At 44.4% G+C, this 17064-nt stretch overlaps 1 protein-coding gene across 1 annotated transcript in view; it reads right to left on the reverse strand.

Moving 5' to 3' along the window:
• Positions 1–17064, reverse strand: part of LOC101943449 (complement receptor type 1-like) — a 431031-nt gene that overhangs the window by 117424 nt on the left and 296543 nt on the right. The window lies entirely within an intron of this gene.

A 17064-nucleotide genomic window follows, 5' to 3' on the forward strand; every position in this document is an offset into this window, starting at 1 on the left:
TAAAAGTATTTTGTTCCCTTATTGGTTCTTTTATTCAGATATCAGCTAGGTTATGAGCTTCTTAACCCTTTACAGGCAAAAAGGAAATTAACCCCTAACTATATGTTTGTAACACCTATATTTTCCCTATTTAGAAAAAATGGCATTGTTTTCACAGTGCCAACCTCCTTAACATTCCTTTTCATAATCTAACAGGTGGTAGGGAGAGTAGGAGAGAGGCAGCTGAAGCCAGAATAGGGTTCTGAGCTCATTTTCAGTGGGTTCTTCTTCGGACATCCTGTGGGACATGGACCAAAGAGGAATATTCATCCAGATTACATCCTTTCTGACTGGTTAGGAAATCCGTGCACTCTAGTACAGTTGCTTACCTGCAACAGCAAAGAGGCAAACTTCCTTCTGTTCTGTGAGCAGCCAGTGATTGGATCAGGGCTGAGCGCTAGATTTCAACTTCACTTTTAAATAGTTAACCAGACAATTTCTAGTAACAAGTATGAAAACAGAGTCAGGATCTTTATTCAGTATTCCTTTTATTTATTTATTTATTTTAAAAAGGACATCCCAAATAAGACATTGTAAATCCCACAGATTTCTTCAACTATAGTTTCTTCACCTGTGGAAAGATTTGTTCATATTGCTAAACAAAACTCAGTGCAGTTTGTGGTTGGCCCCAAAAGAGAAACAAACACGTTTTAAATCTTACAAGAAAAATGCACCTTTATAATCAACACCCCCTCCGTAGCAGAGAGAATCATTTCCTGAATTTAAAAAGCTGGTTTTAAGATCTCCAAAGAGTTTTTAACGACTAAAATATGAAAATAATATCACTATAGTCACTACATAGTCTCTATACCACTGGGGAATTTGCTCTGGAGAAGTACACTTTTGATCTTACTGTACTTCTTATCAGGAAGTGCTTGTTGATTGTATGGATTGTAGTTTTGATACTCCACACTGAAAAACTAGTTTCAGAAGCAAGCATGAGGAAGAACAGGACATTTTATACCACACAAACGTGCGTTAGGTGTTTGTCTAAAGAGGCATTGACCCTGTGCTGCCAGACCCTTGAGCCTTTGCAGAACCTTTGTTGATTTCAGGAGGGCTCCACACAACCGCAGGGTCTGTTCACACAGTGCAGCTTGCAGAAGTAGAGCTGAGATCTGTTTTTAACTAAAAATACCATCTTATTCTGGACTTGTGCTTTCTGTGGAACTCAGGGTGGTGTCATTACTATTAGCTGACCACAAAAGTTAAGCACATTTAGTAAGACAGGGTGTAACCCGATAGTTATGAGATATGGGGAAATGGTGTGTTTACGGTTTCACAGCCTGTTCCCTTTATTTCTAACTCACAGAGGGAGCTGGTAGTGACCCCTGTGTGAGGGTGGCGATGTCTTTCTATTACAACAGAGTCTTGTGAAGTTAGATTTTCTCAAACATCACCATTGTTTGCAGCAGCCCTTTGAAATTCAGCAGGAAGAAAGCGCTCAGGTTAGACAGGTTCCTTTTTTGTGCCCCCTCCCAGGCAATTCCATTCAGGATTGGCTGAGATATCAACTTAAAAACAAACAAACAAATAAATAAATCCCCATTTCCCGTCTCACTCACGGTTCCAAAAATGTTGGCAGCCTGCCAAAAACCAACACAAATATCCCAAGTCCTACACTATGCCACTACAGCAGCAAGACGCTGCACTAGGAATGCCTGGGAGCTGCAACACTGGGTCAGGAGCCCCAAGAGCCCCCTTAGCTAGCACATGGGCCCCTATAGATCATCTCCCACTCTGGGGGCACCACACTGGGCAGGAGCTAGAGGCCAGTGAGGAAGCCCTGGAGCCCACCAGTGAAAGAACTGTCAACCGGAAACGTTAGTAGCAGAGGTGCTGGAACAATGTCTATAATGGGGGTGCTGTGAGCCATTGAACCAAACTGTAAACTCTGCATACAATAGAAACTACTTCAAGCCAGGGGGTGCAGCAGCACCCCCAGCACCTCTAGTTAGTAGAGAAAATCCCTTCTTAATGTTTTTCCCACTTCATTGTCTCTAATATTTCTCTCTGTTGTAGGGTTACCAACCCTCCCGGTTTCACTGGGAGTCTCCTGGAATCAGGCCCTATTTCCCGGAGGCTACTGCAGCCAAACCGGGAGATTTGGGGCGCTAGCAGTCCAGCAGCTCAGCGGGGCTAAGGAAGGCTTCCTGCCTGCCCTTGCTCTGCACTGCTCCCGGAAGCAGCTGCCATCGTCCCTGCGGCCCCTGGGGGGTAGGGGTGGAGGCAGGGATCTCCGCACGCTGCCCCCGTAACTCCCATTGACCAGGAACTGCGGCCCATGGGAGCTGCAGGGGTGGTGCCTGCAGGCAGGGGCAGCATGCAGAGCTCCATGATCACCCCCATGTCTAGAAGCCGCTGCCAGAGGGATGTGCCGGTCGCTTTTGGTAGCTGCCCAAGGTAAGTGCTGCCCCCCTCACCCCCTCCCGCATCCCAACCCCTGCCCCAGCCCAGAGCCCGCATCCTGCGCCCAAACTCCCTCCCAGAGCCTGACCCCTCCCACATGCAAACTCCCTCCCAGAGCCCACACCCTCTCCTGCAGCCCAAGCCCCTCCCCTGGGCTCAGCCCAGAGCCACCTCCTACACTCTGAACGCCTTGTCCCCACCCCCCAGCCCAGAGCCTGAACTCCCTCCCGCACCTCAACCCCCTGCCCCAGCCTGGTGAAAATGAGTGAGGATGTCACTTCCATCAGCTCCACAGCATCAAGTTCAAGCTTCTACCAACTGACTACAGAGACCTGCCTAACTCAGCCCCTTCCTTCTGCTCTGACCTGGTTTTGCATTGCTCTCTGCCCTCTCAAAACCAATCTGTGCCTTTCCCCACACTAATATGCCCAAAGACCCTCAATGAGCTCATCTGCAAGGCCATTCCCCAATTTCCCCCTCTTGATGATCTACTTCTGCCATGATGCCTACAAAGAACTAGCTAGCTGATAATGGCAAGTTCAAGCAGTTATTGGCATTACATGGCATCCAGGGCTCCCCTTTGGGCACGTTAAGTTTAAACTATTAGCAAAATATCCACGAGGAAGCGTCAGAAAAAAGAGCTGAAATGCAGGATTTGGTGGACTGAGACAGGTTATGGTTGGCGAAGTAGATCTGAGAGTCATCAGGATAAAGATGGTAGCCAACACCAACCATGTCAACAGATGAGATCATTTATCTAAGAGGCGCAGAGTCAGAGTGCTGTGGGAATCCCGTAGAAAGTGAAAGCGAGAGAAGGACCCACTCCCGGCACCAAAAAAAAAAAAAAAAAAAAAAATAGTGAAGGCACAAAGAGAAAGGTAGGAAAATCATGAGTGAACACCAAGGGAGGATACTGTTTTAAGAACAGCATGTCTTAGAGTGTCAAAAGCAAATGAGATGTGGAGGAAGAAAGATTAGAGGCTCTAAAATTTGGCAACAAAGAGGCTGTTGAAAACAAAACAGCACTTGAAATCCTAGCAGACTGCAGTTTGCACATGGCATATCTACTCTGTATCATGGTCATACAGCTGTGTATTAAGCTTCATGAATGCCAACCTCACATTTAAAGAGATTAAAGGTGGGGCTTTTTTGTTTTTTAAACCTGGATCATTATTAGCAATTGGTTTTAGAGCTGATCCTATGACAAGAGATTACACATAAGAACACTAAAAACAAAGATGCCATAGAATTAATGAAAATAACCAAAGAGCACCACCTTTTCTCTATTCCCTCTTCTCCTGAGCTACAGAGAACAAAGGCTCCAATCCAGAGTCACACGGAACCTACCTAAATTAAGCAAGCTATATTACATACCTATACTTTTAGGGGAGTAAGCACGGGCCCTGCGGCTTCCTAATATTATTGGACTGGAGACCAACATCCAGTTTGCATTGTCGTTTCAGGGGGTGATACAGTCCCAGCCTGGGAGGTGAGATTGTGGGTGTGCACAGGGCTTTTGTGCACACCCAGCTGTAGCCCAGTGGGCCAACTTATTTGTATTATATTTATTGTTTTGTTAACGATGATTAAAAACTCGAGTTCAGTGCACCTTTCTTTGATGTTTGTCTGTGTTATGGCTTTCTCTTCCTTACTAAGAAAAGTGGACATAATAGACTAAAGGCAAAGAACCAGAAGAGAGGAACAACAGCTGAGTGGAAAAAGAGGAAGTTCCCCTGCTGAGTTACACTGAGTGTTTCTGACAGGCACCAACTTCTGACTGAGAGGTTGCCTGGATTTTTCATTTAGATTCTGATTTAGAATTTTCAAAGATGAGTTACCTATCCCGGGTAGGTAGGTTACCCCCTGTGTGCCACTCGGAGTCCCATCTGCGGTGCCATCTGTAGCCTGACCCAAAGTTGGGTCTATATAATTGTAATTTAAGGATAAACAGGTTTTTGTTCCAAGATTAGGCCTAGTAAGATTATTGTAAAATCATCATATAATTTGGGAACCCCGATGTGCACAGGTGCAACACTCACACTATAGGAACTTTTCCTATATATAAATATATGATTTATTAATAATTTAGCAAAGATTATACACACACTTAAACTTAATAAGGCAGATAGAGATAATACAGAAAGTACATTTGGACGTCTATACTTACACCCTTATCTTTTATACTTAACTATTATCTTTCTTATTACCATTATCGTCCTCATTTTCCCGGTGGCCATTATTTTGGCCCCTCCCAAGGCCTACATCTCTCCAACCTATTTGCTGCCCTGGGATGTTACTTTTATAGTAGGTTACGCTGCCGCTGCCGTGACCAATGCCTATTTAATAGAGGTTCTTATTTGTATTTACTCCCCTTAAGGTATCCATTTTTATAGGTTAGTATATGTATGATGTTACCCTATTAGCATATACGTTAATTTGCTGTCACGGTCAGAAGTTCTGTTCGGAACCTTCCAGATGCTGATGTCAGCAATGTTCTGTGCTGGTGTCGCCTATGTTTTGTGGGTGGCTGATATCAGTATTTCGGACAAAATTCTCCCTCTGGCATGCCACTTTTAGTTCCCTATAACTTATGAGAAACTTAGTATAAGGCTTGAGGCCGATAAACTTATCCACTAAAGCCAAATCTTATAAAAGCCTGTAGGTTCCTTGCATCACTACTAAATATAATAAAGCAGGCTAGCAAAGCAATGACTGTAATACAGGTAAGCTGGCCCACTGGGCTACAGTCCCCCTGCCCCTTTGATAGGGTGATTGCCAATGAACCCTGTCACTTAAATTAGGGCTTTACTGTATGTTTAAAGTCTGTGCCTTACATACATTAGATGACTGATGGAAGCACCACCTGCCCCATTAAGATGTGAGTAAAAATGCCTATGGAGTGTAACAAAATTTAATGTGCCCGTACCCTTCAATTGACCATAATTTTTTTTTGATATTTGGTCATTGCCATACTCGCCACTTTCGATAAATGTTACCCTCTAGATACTTGGTTAACCAGGTGGGTTACCAATTATGAAGATTACGACGGATTTCGTTGGTACTTCCTTCTGGCCACACTGCTGTGTGTTCACCTCAAACATTACTCTGATATACTGATTCCCTTATTAGAACACCAGGCCATCAGTGAAACTTTTCACCTTGGGAGAAATACTACCAGAGGAGGTACTTTGCTGTGATAGTAGTAGACATTATTTTTCAGGTGACCTACTGAGTGGAGCTGCCAAGTGACCAAATACATCCTCATCTGGATTGGACCCAGTTAACGAGGTACCATATTGCCATCTTAGTTAAATAAGAGTTTTAATTAGGATATAGTATTACAGATCCCCTATTTGAGCTGCCCTCCATAGAAAGCTGTGGCATTTTTCAATAAGGATTAGAGCAAGTGGCTCTTCTTGTTTTATATTTAAAACCAACTTTAATATTACTATATTGCAACTACATATTTTGGATTAAATGTGGGGGGGTTTCAACCCATAATTATGTGTATACTGTATGCAGAAATGTGATATATGACATGGTTTTTATGATCTCTTTGATATAAGTGTAGCCACCTCCCACACTGGAGTTATTGATGAGAGGATAGTTTTTTTTCAGGTTGCTATAGGTGACATGGTTACATTTGTTAGCTGAGGGTTACACCTTTACCTGATATACCCTTTTACCATATGTTTAGTTTTTATACATATTGTAATTCAATACATATATACACACACATCGATATTATTCGTTTAGGCAATAAACTTAATACTGTCAGTTTTGATTATTAATTTTTTCCAGGTTTGATATACTGGGGATGAAATTATATGGCTTCAAGGCAGGCACCAATATACCAAAGACTGTTCTTGCACCAGAGCAACAAAAAGTGTTCTTATATTAATTCTTAAGCAAAACCACCAAAATATTTTACAAGGGCAAATTCACAAATAACAAATAGTTATTTGTTATATTATTATACTATTTGTTGAATAGTTAACAGGATTAATTTTTACTAGACATATATTAAAGCCAACCTCATTTTGTAACGACGTCTATTCCTCTACACCTTCTCATCCTGTGGGATCCCAAGACACCAAGATGCCCTAAAGCTCCTGCAGGCTAGTGGGTCAAGCTCATCAGCCCTACGACAGAATATGAGCAGGCGGACAGATACTCAACACTGTTGGGAAGAGTGGGGGTTTTGCCTCATACTGGGAAGGATTATAGCATTTGATTCCTCCTTGGCTCTGTTCCCTTAGGACACAACCACCTCCCCTTTGCACCTCTGTGCTTTAAAGCAGCCTTCCTATGTTCCTCTTTACCACCTTCCTTTTCCATTTCCTTTCAAATGGCCAAGTGAACATAGATCTACTGAGCTCCACCAAGAAAAATATGTAACTGGCAGCTGTACATTTTGGTAGCAGCACTGGGTCTGTTCCGATGAAAGAGTCTATGACAACATGTTTTAGCCTGCATGGAAACTCCTTTGCCCAGCCCAGATGTTCTCCCAGAGATAAGTTGAGTAAAACAGATCAGGCCAGGCAGATGTTAAGGGGACAAAAATGAAAGCAAATGCAACACAAACAGAACCCCTTTTTGAACTACATACCTGATCTCCATTCTACCATGTCTAGGAGCACGATCAGGTACCAACTAGCATAATGACCTGATGAACAAAAGCTTTGGAGTCCCTGAATTCTGCTATTAATTATAGACCTCGCCCTCCTTGCTTAGATTCAGATGGTGATCTCATCTTCAGGAGTGTAACAATGGGGTTATTCCATAGATTTCACTGGAGTTAGCACCGGTTTTACACCGGTGTAAACGTAATCAGAATCTGTCTCTTGGCATATAATGGGTCAGGCTGGACATGTTAGGCCAGATTCCAGGCTGCTTTGTGCCACTCCTGCAGCGCACAGGGACTGCAAAGGGAGTGGTGTGGTCCCCAGAGGAATTCCCCCAGTGCAGGGAAAGCATATGTTGGCATATGCAGCCCGAAAACTGCCTCTCATACACCCCCTGGTGTAGGGTACTGCCAAAGGAATGAAGAGAAGTGGCCAGAGCACTTCATGCTTTGGAATTCTTGGCTGCAGGGGAACCCATTGGCAGCGGCCGTGGGAAAGCTGCTGAGGATTCTGAGGGGTTGTGACTATTCCAGGAACAGGTGGGACCTGTGTGGGCGCGTAGTGCTCTAACGTACACAGGAGGCTGCACAGGCCCGTAGAGCCTGAGGAACCTGAAATCGGAGAGGTATAAAGGGGGCTTAAAGCCCCGATGTCCCAGTCAGCGCTTTGTGTGCCAAGCCTCTTGCAAGCAGTAGCACTGAATCTTGCTCCTATCTTTCAGTCGCAGCACTTCCTGTCAGTGAAGGTTTGATCAGTGATCATGACAAGGCATTTCTGTTCCACCTATGAACACTCACATTCTACATTAGTAGCTCTCAACCTTACCAGACTACTGTACCCCTTTCTGGAGTCTGATTTTGTCTTACATACCCCCAAGTTTCACCTCACTTAACTACTGGCTTACAAAATCAAACATAAAAATACAAGTGTCAAAGCACACTCTTACTGAAAAATTGCTGACTTCCTCATTTTTACCATATAATTGTAAACTAAATCGATTAGAATATAAATATTTTATTTACATCAGTGTATAGTATACAGAGAAATATAAAGAAGTTATTGTCTGTATGAAATTTTAGTTTGTACCAACTTTGCTAGTGCTTTTTATGTGGCCTGTTGTAAAATTAGGCAAATATCTAGATGAGTTGATGTCCCCCCGGAAGACTTCTGTATACCCCTGCTTGAAAACCAACGTTCTACGTCATCCAAGAGAAAACGTACATTGAGGTGCCAAAGTAGCTTTTAGCTTTCCACAAAGGTACGTACACAATCCGCTCCCTCCCCTCTCACACATTCCTGTCCTGGGCCTTAAAATAACACAGCCAAGTTCATGAAAGAGAATTCCAGGAGAAAAACATTCACCAGTCAGTCATTTTGAGCACCAGGTAGCTGATAGTTTTATTAGGGAACTTGGAATTCCATCGGCATTTAGGGCGTTCAGGATCAGACTCTCAGCGATTGTCTATATTACAATTTAACTATATCAGCATAGATAGTCCACACTACAGGACTCAGTTATATCAGTACAAAGGTGCTTATAGCAGTATAGCAAACCTCGTATGGGCAAGGGAATAAGTTATACCACTCTAACTGCATCCATATTAGAGCTTTTACCAGTGTAACTATTCTGCTAACACATCACACATCTAATGGAAATAGACATAGCAGTCAAACTTTGGACCAAGCTGTAATGCAATTACACCTAGGGATGGGTGAGGGGGCCAGTTGCCCTGAGTGCCAATTTCCAGCACATGCAAATCAACATCTGGGTTGTGTGCACCCTTTAATTTTGCTCTGACTTTGCTTTTTGCTTATCCATTTGCAGGGGATCAGAAAACGAAACACCTAGGGCCAGCCATAGGAATGAACCACTATTTAAACACTTCTTTCTTGGTTGTGGTATCATTACCTGGACATCTCAACTAAATCTAGTTGTAAAATTTGATGTGAGGTGCTCTAACTAGCACACACATTAGTAAATGCAGCAATACCTGTGTGACCTTGCACTCCATATGTTTTATGGAAATATGCTTATGCGTGTAAATATAATGCAACTGGAATATGGTGTATGCAAAAGTCTTTTGTAAGGTATCATTACAAAGCTTATAATCTACTGAGTATGTTCATCCTATTTGTATGAATGTATCATTCCTGTATCTGAAGCTAGAAATATGAAGTATTACTCTGAAGTCCTATTGTAACTATGCAAAATGTGGGCCATTAATGATGGCTTGGAATCTTGATGGCTCCCATTAACTGGGACAATTGGTTGTGAACAGCTCTGTTTTCTCGCAAACCTTCCTGGGTACTGCAGGCCAGCCCTGAAAGACTGGAGAATAAGGTCTTAGATTGACATGTGATCATGTCACCTGGTAGTGAAATCCATCTTAAACTTGGTGCTTTTCCATTTTGAAGGAGGGGTGGGAGCCCAGAGAGACAAAAGATTACCGCCTTGTGCCAAAGCGATAAAAGGGGGTGGAAAAGAACAAAGGGGGCTCCCAGTCATGGGAAATCCCCTGCTTTTCACCTAAGATGCCTGCTGGGACTAACAAGGTCTGTACCAGGGGAAAGGATTGGGCCCAGACTAGGAAGGAGTCTAGTCTGTGAAAGAAGCTTATTGGAACATCTGTGGGGGTGAGATTCACCTGTATTCAGTTTCTTAATGGATTATGCTTAGACTTGCGTGTTTTGTTTTATTTTGCTTGTTAACTTACTTTGTTCTGTTATTACTTTAAACCACTTAAATCCTACTTTTTATACTTAATAAAATCACTTTTGTTTATTAATTAACCCAGAGTAAGTGATTAATACCCGGGGGAGCAAACAGCTGTGCATCTCTCTGTATCAGTGTTATAGAGGGCAGACAGTTTATGAGTTTACCCTGTATCAGCTTTATACAGAATAAAAGGGATTTATTTGGGGTTTGGATCCCATTGGGAGCTGGGTGCTGGAGACAGGAGTACTTGCTGAGGTGTTTTCAGTTAAGTTTGCAGCTTTGGCGGCATGGTTCAGACCCTGGGTCTGTGTTGCAGCAGGCTTGCATGTCTGGCTTAACAAGACAGGGTTCTGGAGACCCAAGTTGTCATGGAAGACAGGCTCAGAGGTAGTTTCAGGAAATCAGGTGACAGTCCCAAGGAGGTCTCTATGACCGAACCCGTCGCAACCTGTAGGTCAGATTTTCACCAGACACTGAGTGCAGTGTAGAGACTACAGACTGTTGCCACTATTATTAATTATATTGCAAAACATAAGCCAAAACACATCAGTTGAGGAAGCAAAATACTTGTTGAAAGAAAAATCCTGTGATCAAGCACTGGCCAATTATTTAACCTACTAACCATGGGAGAATTAGGTGCAATGAGCATTAAAAATGATATTTATAGAGGGAAACAAAATTGCAGCACCATAAGATATTAAAAAAATAATTGTTTGGGTAATCTGAAAATTCTATATTTTTGTATGTGTGTATTTCTGCAAGGCTTCCAGGTACAATTCAAAAAGGAAATGGAGAATAAATGCATCCCCGATATAATTTTAGCTATAATTTCAGTGTAGTAATTTCTAGGCAAACAGAAGAATTCCTCTGCTATTGTAAAGGCTTCAAGAAATCACTCAACTAATAGCATGTAGAGTTAAATCCTATTACAGGATTTAGTTTGAAAGGAAGGTGGTATGATGATTTCAGGAAACACATCTAGCCAGTAAAAATAATTCAGAGTGAAACATTCTCTTTTTCATAGCAGGAAGACAAACACTTGTCACATGTAGCACCTTTCTTCATGAGGGACCTTAACATGCTTTAGAAATTATATTAAACTTACACACCATTACCATATAGAACATTAAGAATTCTAATGACATGTTGACACCTATAGAGTGGAAGGCAGCAATGGATACACCAGGCTTCAAAGAGGGGAGAGGGAGAGAGAGAGAGAGAGAAGGTGGCTGTGCTGACCAAAACCAGGGCAAGGAGCTCTAGGAAAGCATTTGAGCTACCAGGCTACATGGTTTCTACACACACACTGCTTACTGTATTTTTCACTCCATGCATCTGATGAAGTGCGTTTTAGCCCACGAAAGCTTATGCCCAAATAAATTTGTTAGCCTATAAGGTGCCACAAGGACTCCTCGTTGTTTTTGCTGATACAGACTAAAATGTCTACCACTCTAAACGCTATAGAGCCTCATCCAAGACTTTTGCATCAAGTGCATAACTTCTAGTGGAGCTACAGCATCTCTTTAGAAAGATGTCCAGTCTTGATTTTTAAAAAAAGTTAGGTGATGGAAAATCTGCCACATCCATAAGTAGATTGGTCCACTGGTTATTTACCCTCAGTTAAATATTTACACCTTATTTCTACTCTGAATTTAGCCTTATTTTGTGTCCAGCTTCTCACTTGTCCTCTTCAGTAGCCACTTAGCTTCCCATTAGCCTCTTCTGTTTGTAGTTAGATATTCCCAAATTATCAAATTTTTAAAAATAAAAATACATCAATGTGCATAACGGTGCCCCTTAGACATTACACAGAGGGATAAGCGTTGATAAACAATGGTGTTTGGCAGCACATTTGTTTATTTGTTTTCAGTGTCAGACCGCCCCGGTAATTTTGAACACTTTGGTACAACCCTGGTTAGAACCTAATAGATCAAAGGTGGCACAATTAAAAGTGATCAGTCTCGTTAAACAACCATTCTGTGTACCACATTCAGCCCTTGGACTAGCGAGAGATTCATCAGTGTAAAAGAAAGTTCCCTCTTCGATGGAAAAACAAGCAACAAATAACTATGTAGCCATCTAGTTTAACTCAGAGGAAATTTAAACAAAGACACAAATGACGGGACATTTGCAGCATGGTCCACAGGGGCTAAATGTAACTCCCCTTGACAACCATGGGAGAACACGTAGCAGCCTACTCAACTTGTTAAAAATACAGCTCAGTTTGGCACCTTAAGTGCTTTGTTTACCAGAGAAATAAGTCTGATCATGTGCCCATTGAAATCAATAGCAAAAGTACCTATGACTTCAGGATTGGGCCTTTGGAAAAGAAAAGCCAAGGAATAATAGACCCATTAATTAGATAGTGACAAATAAATGCCCATGAAGGGGCAGATGCTGAGAGGTGATCAACAGCTGCATTTTCCATTGATGGCGATGGGAGATGTGGTACTTAGTAACTAATCATTTCAATCCTGCTCCCATTAACGTCAGTTGCAAACCTCCTGCTCGGTGTGAGACACTCAGATTTTTAAGGTGGTGGGGCTGGGGAGCCCTTGCCCCCTCCAAATTTGCATTGTTCAGCATATACTGGTACAATTCACAGGCTCACCTATAGCATGTGAATTACTTAAACAAAAAATCAGAACAAAATGTCCATGTTATTACTCTCCAAGTGAGATGGAAAACCCAGAGGCCTCTAAAGTAGGCACCGACTGACATCAGTTACAAACCTCCTACCACCAACCAGAACGTTTAGTTGGTGAGAGTTATCACTGGCCCTGAACCACTAAGGGTGGCTCTAAGTCATCTCTAAGCAATGAGCTATGTACATAATGAGTTTTGCATAGTTAGATACAAAGTTACGATTTTCACAAATGAATCCTAGGGAGTGTTTGAATCTCTGCCTTCTTCATATTTCACAATACTTAAGACAATAGCCAGCCCTCAAGCAAGGTACCTGGAAATGAGTTTTCCTGAGATTCCCCCCATTCAAACCTGTCATTTTCTGGATCGGACTACAACAAACCACACTGCCTGAAATAAAACATTCTTCCGTGGTAACAGATGCTTTGCAGACCACAACTTACTGACATACACACACACACAAAAACAGGAAACTGTCCCCGCCTATATGAGCTCAAACAGACTCAGTTCCTGATGGTTGAAAGTTTCTCTGCAAGGTGTCATGTGTCTGGTTCAGAAAGCGATGCAATGTTCTCAAACTCAGTTTCTCAGAACTGGCACAACAGGAAGTATGAACTCATTTGTTATCAGCATTGAAACATGATGCTTAGTGTATTACAAATGGGAAATAGCTTATCTATGCATTTCTAATGGCTTATTTTTACTTGAAGCTCTAGCTAGTCTCTGCTATATTTCATCATAAAACTACCCTGGGGATGTTAAAATGGCAACATTAATTCCAGTAACTCTTGTGTAGTTCTAGGGGAAGTTTCAATTTGCAAAACACAAAACCCAAGCTGGTAGTCCCAGCAGTAACCAGGGGCTGAATGGGCCATGGACATGGAGCTCCCATCTCATCGAAGGTAGTCCCTACAGGGCAGGATTTAGGACATGTTGCCAGGGGCAGCGCAGGGAAGCTTACAGTGCTGCTACCCTTGCTGTACTTGTGCTGAGAATGAAGAACTTCCCTCTCCAGGGCTGGCCATGTAACATTTCAATAGCAATGAACAGGTCACTTCCTTCCCCATCTATTCTGTTCCAGCCTGCTTCTGAGCCTTGACCCAGCGGTTAGATGCCACTGTGATGAATGCTGAATAAATACCTGAGAGATATGAAAGCTCTTTGGGGCTGGGACAGACTCTGGATTTACATCATGTACAACACTGAGCAAACAGCTGACAGATTTTTTTGGAAAAAAAAAATCCACCTTGCTGCCATCCTGAACCCTGAGTTTGGTTAATTAGTGATGTTTATACTACCAATATTCAGCCCAGGTCATACAAGCATACATCAATGTCAAACACATTCAGTATATTCCCTTGATATCACAGATAGCAGCAAATGATCAGTCAGGAAAGGTAACAGTGACAGCTTTGATCAGAAACAGCAAAGTGAAATGAGCTAGAGATTGATCCCTCTATTTAACCACATTTACTTCTTACACTTCAGAGGCGTAGAAAAATTAGCACATGGGGCTGCTTGTGGAGTGAAGTATTACTCAATCTGAGTAAGGGTGACAGGATTGGACCCAGAAGAGTGGGGTAGGTAGTGCACAAAATGATTGGTAAAGAGTGGCCTCTAGTGGTAGATGGGCACATAGAAAAGATCACATTGCCTACCTTCATCCAGGACAGCACAGGAAAGCAGCCGTGATGAGAAGTCAGAGGCAACGGGTCAAAATCAACTCAGTCTCTGCAATTAGAGACACTGCCTGGGTGTGCGGGCGTGTTGCGATGGGATGCTGCAGAGTACAGGTGAGACAAGCAGCCAGAACCCCCCAAAGCACAGCTAACAGCCAGAGATGCAGCTTGGATGTGCTGAGTCAGTAACTTGTGGGCTGCGCTCCTAGGATCCCCGGGGTGGATTTAAATTGCTTCCCGCTCCCTGACACCACTAGCTCTCCCAACAGCAAGTCACCCCCTGCCCCGCTCTGAGCTCAGTAGTGCTCACGGGTCCGAGGAGACAGATTCTCCCACCTGCAAAGGCTGAGGCTGCAGGTTATTTCTCTGCTGTTCCAAGTGTTTTCTCGGCCCCGCCTGTCTCCAGCCACGGACAGGAGACACCCGCAGCCCCCCGCCCTGGCCATTAACTCTCTCACCAGCGGGGCAGAGTTTAGCCTCCCAGGCAGAAGCGCTCCCGGGGGCTCGAGGCTCGCAGAGGGGCGGGACCCGCGACCCGCCCCAGGTGCCGGGCTGGGGCAGCGGGGACCTGTCGCTGCCGCGGCGTCTGACTCAGCAACGCATCTGCCGCCAGGTGAGCCAGCGGGGGCGGGGCCAGCAGCGGGGGGCGGGGTCTGAAGGCTGCTGGGAGGGGCCTGTGTCCCTGCCGGGCGCTCGGGCGCTGTCCGGGCAACAGGTGCTGCCTGAGCCGGGGGGCTGCGGGTTCATTCACTAACATGAGCATAATTATCCGTTTCCCTTTGTGTTTGCAGGAGTGGCGGGCCGGGAGAGGTGCGCTACACCTCTGCCGGGCTGACCCTGCAGCTATCCCCTCACTGGAGCTTACACCATCCATACAGGCACTGGGATAACGCCCGTTACAGCTGCAGACATGGATTTCTCCGCCCAGGCTCCGGAGCGAGAGAAAGGTTTATCCCCATGTTCGAGAGGAGGAACTGGAGCCCCAGAAAGGGTAGGACCTGGATGCACAAAAGGAGTTAGGCATTGCGATGCTGAGCACCTGGAAACGTTCAGGTCCCTTGACAATCGCTGTGATCCACAAAACCCGAATTAGGCACCTCAGGTTCTATCAAAGGAACAGAGGGCGACAGGCACCTTAGACTGTGATCCACCAAAGCCGGCGCGCAAAGCCGGGAGCCACCTCAGCTGGCCAATGGGCGATGTTGAGGAGACACGGCTCTTCAGCCCCCCCCCCCGAGATAGGCAGCTAGCTTCGGGGACTCCTCCTCTGGAGTCAGGCAACTTCACTTTCTTACCGGAATGAGATCGGTGCCTGCCTCACTCTGTGTAAAATGGCTGGAGGTGGCATTAGCTGCACCCACCTGATAACATTTAGCCCCATAGTGAGCTGCTGGGATGTGGGGAGACCCAGGTTCAATTCCCCAATCAGGCACAGGGGGAGAAAGGATTTGAACACAGGTCTCCTACGTCTCTCAGCAGAATGCTGTAACCACTGACTATGAGCTATTCTGATGGGGGCTCCCTCCGTCTATCCACTTGAAGCTGCTGCACTGTGGGGAAACAATGAAAGTGACTGGAGCTAGTATCTCTCATCACCCAGATGACCATCTGCTCCACCCGACTACAGAGTCTCTCTGGCTCTATGACTATTGAAGTACGTACCTAGAGTGGAAAACTGAGCTAAAAGTGATAAGGGGGCACTGGCACCACCACCTCCTCCTCCTTCTGAGGGTTAGGTGGAATGGGTTTGGGCATCACAGAGATGCTGAAACCAGGACTTAGGCATGTACAGCAGGGCCTCGGGCACCTAATTCCTTTTGTGCATTCTGGCCCATGTGACTTACCCGAGGCTGTACAAAGAATCTGTGGGAGAGACAAAACCAGCTGAAAACAGAACCCACATAGCTTCTGACTCTTAGTCCTGTGCTTTAAGCACACGAGCTTTCTTCACCCCCTTCCCTTTGCCAGCTTTTCCTGTGGAACCTGTATATGAAGGTTTCATCTGTGACAGAAAGTTGGAGTATTTTGTAGCTACTTAAATACCCCAAAGGAGCAGCACCTTACTCAAGGGAAGTGACTCAAAACCCTTTTTTACAGTCTCTGCCTATCCCTCTCCTTAAATTTGTATCTATGGCCTTTCACATAAAAATACATATTCCAAAGCAACCATATAAAAGAGAGATACTTGGACCATAATGGCCTTAGTTTATTGGCCACTGGGGCAGACTGCAAGGCTCTTTTCCCCTATCTAGAAAAAGGTTTGGGACTGTTTTCAAAGTTCCAATCTTCATTTGTTTTTGTCACTGCATAGCAAACAAACACCTGGAAGCAGGAGAGAAATTTATCTTAGTTCACTGAACTCCTCCTAGCTGCAGTCTAGTGCACAGGACCAAAATTTAGTTGTTTAAAACAAATACACGGATGGGCCCCTGGTCTGCCCCATTATGTGGGGAGCCCTGTTGGGAGCAGGGATATTGTGTGAGGGCCAGGGGAATAGGTGGGGGATGCGGAGGGAACCAGGGTTGGGAGCATGTATATTCCTTCTTTGATGTCTCCCCTGCTCTAGGGGGAGAGCTGCCTCTGTCTGACAAAGCCTGTGTTATGAATGCCAGGATCTTCTGCAAAAGTAGCTCTGTGGCATCCCGCCTGGCCAGTTCACACCCTAACCGGAAGTGAGGGTGGGGGAAGGACTGCAGCTGTAGTTAACGCCATAGCACTGATCTCAGCTCTGAGCACTGGGAATCTCCATCCTCTGACAGCGATCCCACGCGAGTCTGGCTAAACAGAACTGAGTCAACTTCTGACACGTTACGAAAATCCCTCCACACTAGTAAAGATACTTATCTGCAAGAGGAAAGGAGAGAACTTTTCTGTTCTATAACCAGCTAGCGATTAGCTGAGGGCACAGGACTAGATCTCAAAATCACTTTTAAATAGTTAATGAGACAGT

The sequence above is a fragment of the Chrysemys picta genome, chromosome 4, assembly GCF_011386835.1.
Source record: "Chrysemys picta bellii isolate R12L10 chromosome 4, ASM1138683v2, whole genome shotgun sequence".
Lineage (NCBI taxonomy): Eukaryota > Metazoa > Chordata > Testudines > Emydidae > Chrysemys > Chrysemys picta.